Raw genomic sequence first — 7,663 nt, forward strand, 5'->3', positions numbered from 1 at the left:
GAGGTGCAACCTTTTCGGTCTGATTACACTTCCCCACAACTTGACAGGTGTGAGAAGACTTACAATACCAGGAAACATCCCTGAAGATACCTGGCCAGTAGAAGTGTTTCAAAATGCGTGCCACAGTCTTCCTCACTCCAAGGTGTCCTGCCAAACTGGAATCATGAGCCACTCTAATGATATCCTGCCTACAAACATGAGGGATGACAACTTGATGTACAACCTCCCATTCACAGTCGGCTGATGCTGTTGGGGGTCTCCACTTCCTCATAAGTACTCCTGACTTTACATAATAACAAGTAGAAGCACCGGCTGACTCTTCTTCACTGTAAGCAGAGTTAGCTAGACCTTTCAACTCAGGGTCAGCAACCTGCAACTCAACCAACTCTTGATGAGACAAATTATCAACACTACGGGGTACTGCCTCATCTGGTGAGTGGTCCAAATTAGCAAGAAAAGTGTCAGTTAGGATAACATCATCATCATCATTATCCTCTAAATCACCAGTAACTTTAGACTTAGCCCTAGTGACAGCACATGCAGGGAACACATCAGGGACACCACAATCCTGGGACGCAGCCACTGGCTCACTAGACAACTGAGGAGCTGGACACACTTGACTTCCACCAATATCATTTCCAAGTAAGAAAGTTACACCTGACATTGGGAGTCTCTCAACCAACCCAACCATAACGGAACCATGAACAAAACCAGACTCTAAATTCACTCTGCACAGAGGGACAGAGAAGTAATTATTCCCTACACCTTGTAAGATTACAGTTTCATCAGAGGAATTAACATTAGAGCCTAGAACACTGGTCAGCATAAGGGATTGGCAAGCACCTGTATCACGATATATTTGAACTGATTTCCTGTCATTAATGTCCAGAGGACTGACAAAACCATCAGACAGGAAATTAGCACATGAACTCTTGAGAGTGTCACCCACGTTGCTGCTCAAAAGAGGAGTTCCATCATGAGAATTTAAGTTACCCCTCAAAGCAGGTTCAGTTAACTCAGTTAAAGAATTCTGGGAACTCTCAAGGGTGGACACTAGACCGATTAACCGAATATTTAAAGACTCCTTTTTGTTCACATCACGCTGTCTCCTGAAACATTTCTCTGTAGTATGACCAAGCTTACTACAATAAGTACATTTACTTTTCTGAAATCTAGAGGTGAAGCTGGTATTTACTTCCTGGGAAACATCATCTTTATTCTCTTTCCTGTTACCTGTACTCTGAGTAGAGGCAACGTACTTACTCTCAGCTTTCCCTTTTTCTTTAGAATATCTCTTGTGAGTGAGAACATATTCATCAGCTAAAACTGCAGCATCAGACAAATTATCTATCCTTTTCTCATCAAGATATAGGCTTACATCTTTATAAATACACCTTTTGAAGTCCTCCAGCAAAATCATCTGCTTAAATTTGTCAAAATCAGAATCCACATTCTTAGAATTTAACCACTGCTCTAACAGATCTTCTTTGATTGTTGCATACTCAACATGGGATTGCTTATCTTGCTTGTAAGTTGTCCTAAATTTTACTCTATAGGCTTCAGGAACAAGCTCATAGGCCTTAAGAATCAAGCTCTTAACTACATCATAATTATCAGATTGATCCTGAGGCAAAGATGCATAAGTTACTTGAGCTTTACCGGTGAGAACAGTTTGAAGGAGTACTGGCCAATACTCCTTGGGCCAATTAAAACCTGTAGCTACCCTCTCAAACAACTGAAAATACTTAGTTAAATCAGATTCATTAAAAGGAGGGACAAGTTTAACATTTTTAGCCACATCAAAATCATCAGAGCTAGATGATCGAGTTCAACATTGTTTCATGCGATACTCATGGTCTGCCTGAATTCTAGCAAGTTCAACTTGTGCCTCAACCTCCTTAGAACGGGCCTGAAATTCAGCCTCCTTAACACAAGCCTCCTTAGCCTGAGACTCAGCCTCCTTAGTACGTGCTTGAAATTCAGCTTCATTCACATGAGCCTCCTGCAGGGCTAGCTGTAACTTAGCTAATTCAATCTGCGTTTGCTCATTTCGAGGAGTTACATTAAACAAGCTTTCATTAATCATGTCAACAATTTGATCTTTAGAATGATGAGAGCGAACAGCAATTCCCAATTGTTGAGCAACAAGCTTAAGTTCATTCTTTGTTCTGTTTTCTACATCACACACTGTTTGCACATTTGACAAAAAATCTTTGGCTTCATCAAGTGTAGTAATAGTAGACATCATGAATAAGTAACAGTCACAAAATATCAAGCAATATCCTTATGACAATATCCTGAATATCCTGATGAGAGGTCGCCAAATTTATGTTACGGAACAGAGAAAGATAATGTACACTTTAAGTGAGAATACTAAAAATCACTACTGTCCCGTAAAGTTCCAGGTTCAAACAAAAAGAGTTAGGTAAAATTACACGTTAAGTTTAATGCTCAAACTAACAACAAAACATTCAGGACTCATAAGGATAATGTAATGGCAAAAAACAGGTTAAATATATGGTTAACTGCAATAGCCTCTATTAACACGAAATTAGCATGAGTAAATTTATCTAAGTCAGCCCTGATAAAATGAAAATACACTGGGTAATGCTCAGTTAATGCAAGATAAATTAATACAGATACAAACTACTATTAATAATTGCTGACAACAAGAATCTCTACATAAATCACAAAAACCTTACTAGGCCTAAGAATTAACCTTACGCTACACAGTACAAGAAAAAATGCAACAACAGTTATACTCAAATTACACACAGCTGCTAGATGGTTGGAGACTTCCTGAGAAACTCACAATAATAATAACTGTACAGGGGAGGACAGAGATGTGAACAAAATGAGGAGTAGATCTAAGTGGCAATGATGCAGAGACTGAGCTCATTATATAGGGGCCAGCAGAGCTTGATACAACTTCTAAGAAGGACGCGCAAATGAAGCCATAGGGACAAAGAGTTGACAATCCCGCTCATGAACAACAGAAATGACGACTTACTCTACTATAACGGTAGAAGGGGGGAATTGAGGCAGAACACGCTCGTGATCAAACAGGCAGCACACTGTACGTTAGAATTACACAAAGGATGATGAAATCATAGGCTATGTAACAATATATATATATATATATATATATATATATATATATATATATATATATATATATATATATATATATATATATATATATATATATATATATATATATATATATGTATATGTATATATATATATATATATATATATATATATATATATATATATATATATGTGTGTGTGTGTGTGTGTGTGTGTGTGTGTGTGTGTTTCTAAGAAATAACACAATATAATCTCATAATATTTGCAATTTTTACCTCTTTCTTTATTAAAGACTAGCATTTGTTCTTGAATTCTCTGTGTAAGGGTAGGCATACTGACTATGGAGAATTTGTACCGTAGGAAAAATTCGACGTCAGACATAACTTCAAAGGGATTCATGTGATAAGTGATAAAAAACGAATACGCCTTGGCTGGTCATATTGATTTTGATTATATTTCTATCCCAAATGCTTGCCTTTGCCATTTTTCCCTACCCAGAACCCCCAAATCCCACCAGTCCCACACGACTCTTGGGGGGGGGGGTGTAATTTGAAAACCAATCACGAGCATCTAATATAAAGGTCAAATCACACCAAAATACACCAGAAAAATATATTGCCAAGCCAAACCAAAACAGTGCGGACTAAATGTTTACTGAACGCAAACATAGAGTTCATAATTCACACTAATTGGCTGTGCACGCTTCGTCTCTTTAGGTAGAACTCGGCCATTATTTACTGTAGGAATCATTTCATACACTAATCAAATTAATTATAAAAGTATCATGCACCATATCTGATAAATAGCTCGGTAGAAATATTGAAAAATTAAATGCATACAGTATCTCATCTTTGTTTTCGCATCGTCGTAAATTATCCATCTCCGGGGAAGCAGTAAAATCATTTAAAACGGTAACTAGAGGCCCTGCCAAGGGGGAAATCTTACCAGCCGCGAGGCGATCCATACCTAGCACGGCTCGGAATATGACCATGACATGGACCTACTTTCACCAATTTCGAACTTGTAGGAGATTTTCATCATTACTACACACCTGTAAAATTTTGTAATTATATCTTAAGCAGTTGCAAAGTTATCTTGTTAACAACACACAGACCTTGACCTACTATCACCAATATCGGTCACAGATTTTCATCGCTACTACACACATGTAAAATTCTTTGATGATATCTTGAGCGGTTGTGAAGCTTTCGTGCCAACAGACACATGGAAGAACTGAAAACAGTACTAGTAAGAGATTATATCCCTACTATACACCTGTAAAATTTTGTGATGATATCTTGAGTGGTTGCGAAGTTATCGTGCTAACAGACTCACAAACCTTGACCTACTTTCACAAGACTCGAACTCGCGGAAGAATTTTTTTTCCCTACCACACACCTGTAAAATTTTGTGATATCTTCAGCGGTTGCAAAGTTATCGTGCTACCAGACACACAGACAGACAGACAACCTGAAAACAATACCAGTTCCGCTATCGCGACTGGTAAACATATGAAACGCTTATTTTTTTTTACACGATATTTTTACATTTAAATTAAAATTCCCATCACACACACTATACGGTTCTTCAATTTCTACATAGTTTTTTTATGCACAACGCCACTGTAATAGAACAAAGGAAGGGGTGTAATGAGACTTCCCACGGATTCCAGTACTATACTACGGTAATCCTCTCCCGTTCGCCGGGGAAGGCTATCCCTTTCGTGAGTTAAGACTGCCGAAAGATACGGACAGGGCAAGGTGAATACCTGCCCACAGTTTAAGACTACGACCCTTAGTGTTTTGTGTATGAACATAGTGATCTCTTCCGACTGTCTTTCTCAGTGTATCTTCCTAATTCTTTATGATATCTAATCATTTAAGGCAATGTGTCCATTAATCTCAAACCGTTAATGAAATTTCCTGAGTTAAGTTTCAAAGGAATTGACAATTTTTTTGGCTTCTCATCCCTGTGTTCTTTCTGTATAAATGTAATTTTTGAATATGTTGATAATCGTACGAGTCAAGACAGGAGCATAAAAGAGCATCTTCATGCACTTCGTAAGTTCAAGAAAGTGTGTAAATATGACCCCTGGTGCCATAACTTCATCCTCTCTTTAGTGTAATTCTGTAGCCCGGATTTAAAGTCTGAGTTACGGCGGCCATAGGAAATGCAGGAATCCATTTCGTATTCCGCTTCATTATGACAAAAACGTGTGTGTGTGTGTGTGTGTGTTTACTTTTTATTGTATGTGTTGGTCTGTGTGTGTGTGGGGGTGCTTTTGTGTCTGTCATTTCTTTTTATTTTGTAGTATTTTTATGTTTATGAATGTACAGATGTGTGTGTGTGTGTGTGTGTGTGTGTGTGTGTGTGTGTGTGTGTGTGTGTGTGTGTGATGCGTGCGTGCGCGCGCGCGTTTTGCGCATATATGTGTGTGTGTGTGTGTGTGTGTGTGTGTGTGTGTGTGTGTGTGTGTGAGAGAGAGAGAGAGAGAGAGAGAGAGAGAGAGAGAGAGAGAGAGAGATGAAACTAAGCATGGTGAAGAAACAGTGCAAGTTGTCAAGGCAGACAGTGTGTGTGTGTGTGTGTGTGTGTGTGTGTGTGTGTGTGTGTGTGTGTGTGTGTGTGTGAGAGAGAGAGAGAGAGAGAGAGAGAGAGATGAAACTAAGCATGGTGAAGAAACAGTGCAAGTTGTCAAGGCAGACAGTGTGTGTGTGTGTGTGTGTGTGTGTGTGTGTGTGCTCCACGAACCTGACCCTATCACGCTCATGTCGTACAAGGATGACATGACCTGGAAGCTGGGGCGGCCTTGGTATATCGCACTTCAACACCCCAGCATGTGAGACGGCACACAGCATATTACTAAACTATACCTATATTATGTCACACCAACACACACCCACATATAGCACCTCAACATCAGCGACAGCACACAGGATAACGCCAAACCGCACTTGTTCCTATATATATGTCACACACTCACAAACCCACATATAACATCCAAGCACCTGCCGTGGCAAACAACATTTCACCAAGCCACACCTGTTCCAATATTTATGTCATACCCAAACACACCCACGTATATAACCCCAGGATCTGCGACGGCACACAGCAAATCACCAAACCTGATCTGTACCTATCTGTCAATGCCACCCCCTCACACACCCACATAAAACGTCGTTGGCACCCTTGACGTCCTTCACAATAATGACGCATTTGTCTCCCGTCTGGTAACAGCAAGTACAAAATGTATGAGGATCTCGGCACACCGGATTTCTATATTAATCTGACAGTTACCTTTATTATGACTGCATTGTTCTGAAAACGTTTGGGCCGTTGCCTCCTTTAACTTGTAATAAGTACAGTAGTGGAAGTCTGCATGGAAGGCCTAAGCCCACTGACACTGAGAGTGCGAAGAGAATAACAGGTTAAGGTTAACACTGGTGAAGAATGTCGCAAAACATAATATTGAAATACGCCATAATGCCGTTGGGTACTGAAAGCACAAGAATATTGACAGGAAAATATCATAACGTGTAGAACATCACTGACGAAATTGAGGGAAGGAACGATGAGGGATATGAAAGAGTGTGACGTTAATTAGGGAAAAGGCAGCTAAATGGTAGGATAGGACGACATGGAAGCCTTGAGTTATGTTTTTTTTTTTTTAATGCGAGGAAGAAGGAACCAAAGGCCATGAGCCCGCAGTAACAGTTCCCTCCAAGAGAAAAACAAAATACAATAGAGAGCCAAATTCAAGATCCGATCATTCTGAGATGCCTGGACACACTGCGTTTGAAAGACTGGAGATCATAGGCAGCAGGAAATACAGACAGAGGGAGACAGTTCCAGAGTTGACCTGTTGCATAAATGAAAGACTGGGAGTAACGGTTAACTCTTGCATTAGAGAGTTGGACAGAAAATATATGAGAGTTTGCTGCCAGACGGGTGCTACGCGCCCGTCGTAGAGGTGGAGGAATGCAAGCAGACAGTTCAGAGGAGCAGTGACCATTAAAGTAGCGATAGAAAAGAGATAAAGATGCAACAGTGCGGCGAAGAGACAGAGGTTGAAGGGAGTCAGTAAGAGGAGGAGAGTTAATGAGACGAAAAGCCTTTGACTCCACCCTATTGAGAAGAGCTGTATGTGGGGAGCCTCCCCACACATGAGAGTTGTACTCCACACAGGGGCGGATAAAACCCCTGTACAGAGTCAACAATTGTGAAGGGGTAAAGAAAGAGCGGAGTCGGCTTAGCACACCCAATCTCTTGGAAGCAGATTTTACAAGAGATGTAATATGATCTTTCCAAGATAAATCCCGAGTATATGAAACCCCAAGCATGTTCAAGGATGATGCAGGATTAAGCTGAATATTATTAAACATTAGTGGGTATACCTGTGGAAGATTTTGTCGGGTTGATAGGTGTAAGAACTGAGTCTTAGATGCATTAAAAACAACCATATTATTTTTACCCCAGTCAGAGATACAAGCCAAGTCAGACATTAGGTGTGCCATAGCCTCATCCCTTGTTTGTTGAAGTAACTGTTGAGATGGGCGTTGCGGGAACCGAATGG

This window comes from Coenobita brevimanus, chromosome 34 (genome assembly GCF_032717465.1).
Source record: "Coenobita brevimanus isolate Jiangsu-jjx chromosome 34, ASM3271746v2, whole genome shotgun sequence".
NCBI classification, from domain to species: domain Eukaryota; kingdom Metazoa; phylum Arthropoda; class Malacostraca; order Decapoda; family Coenobitidae; genus Coenobita; species Coenobita brevimanus.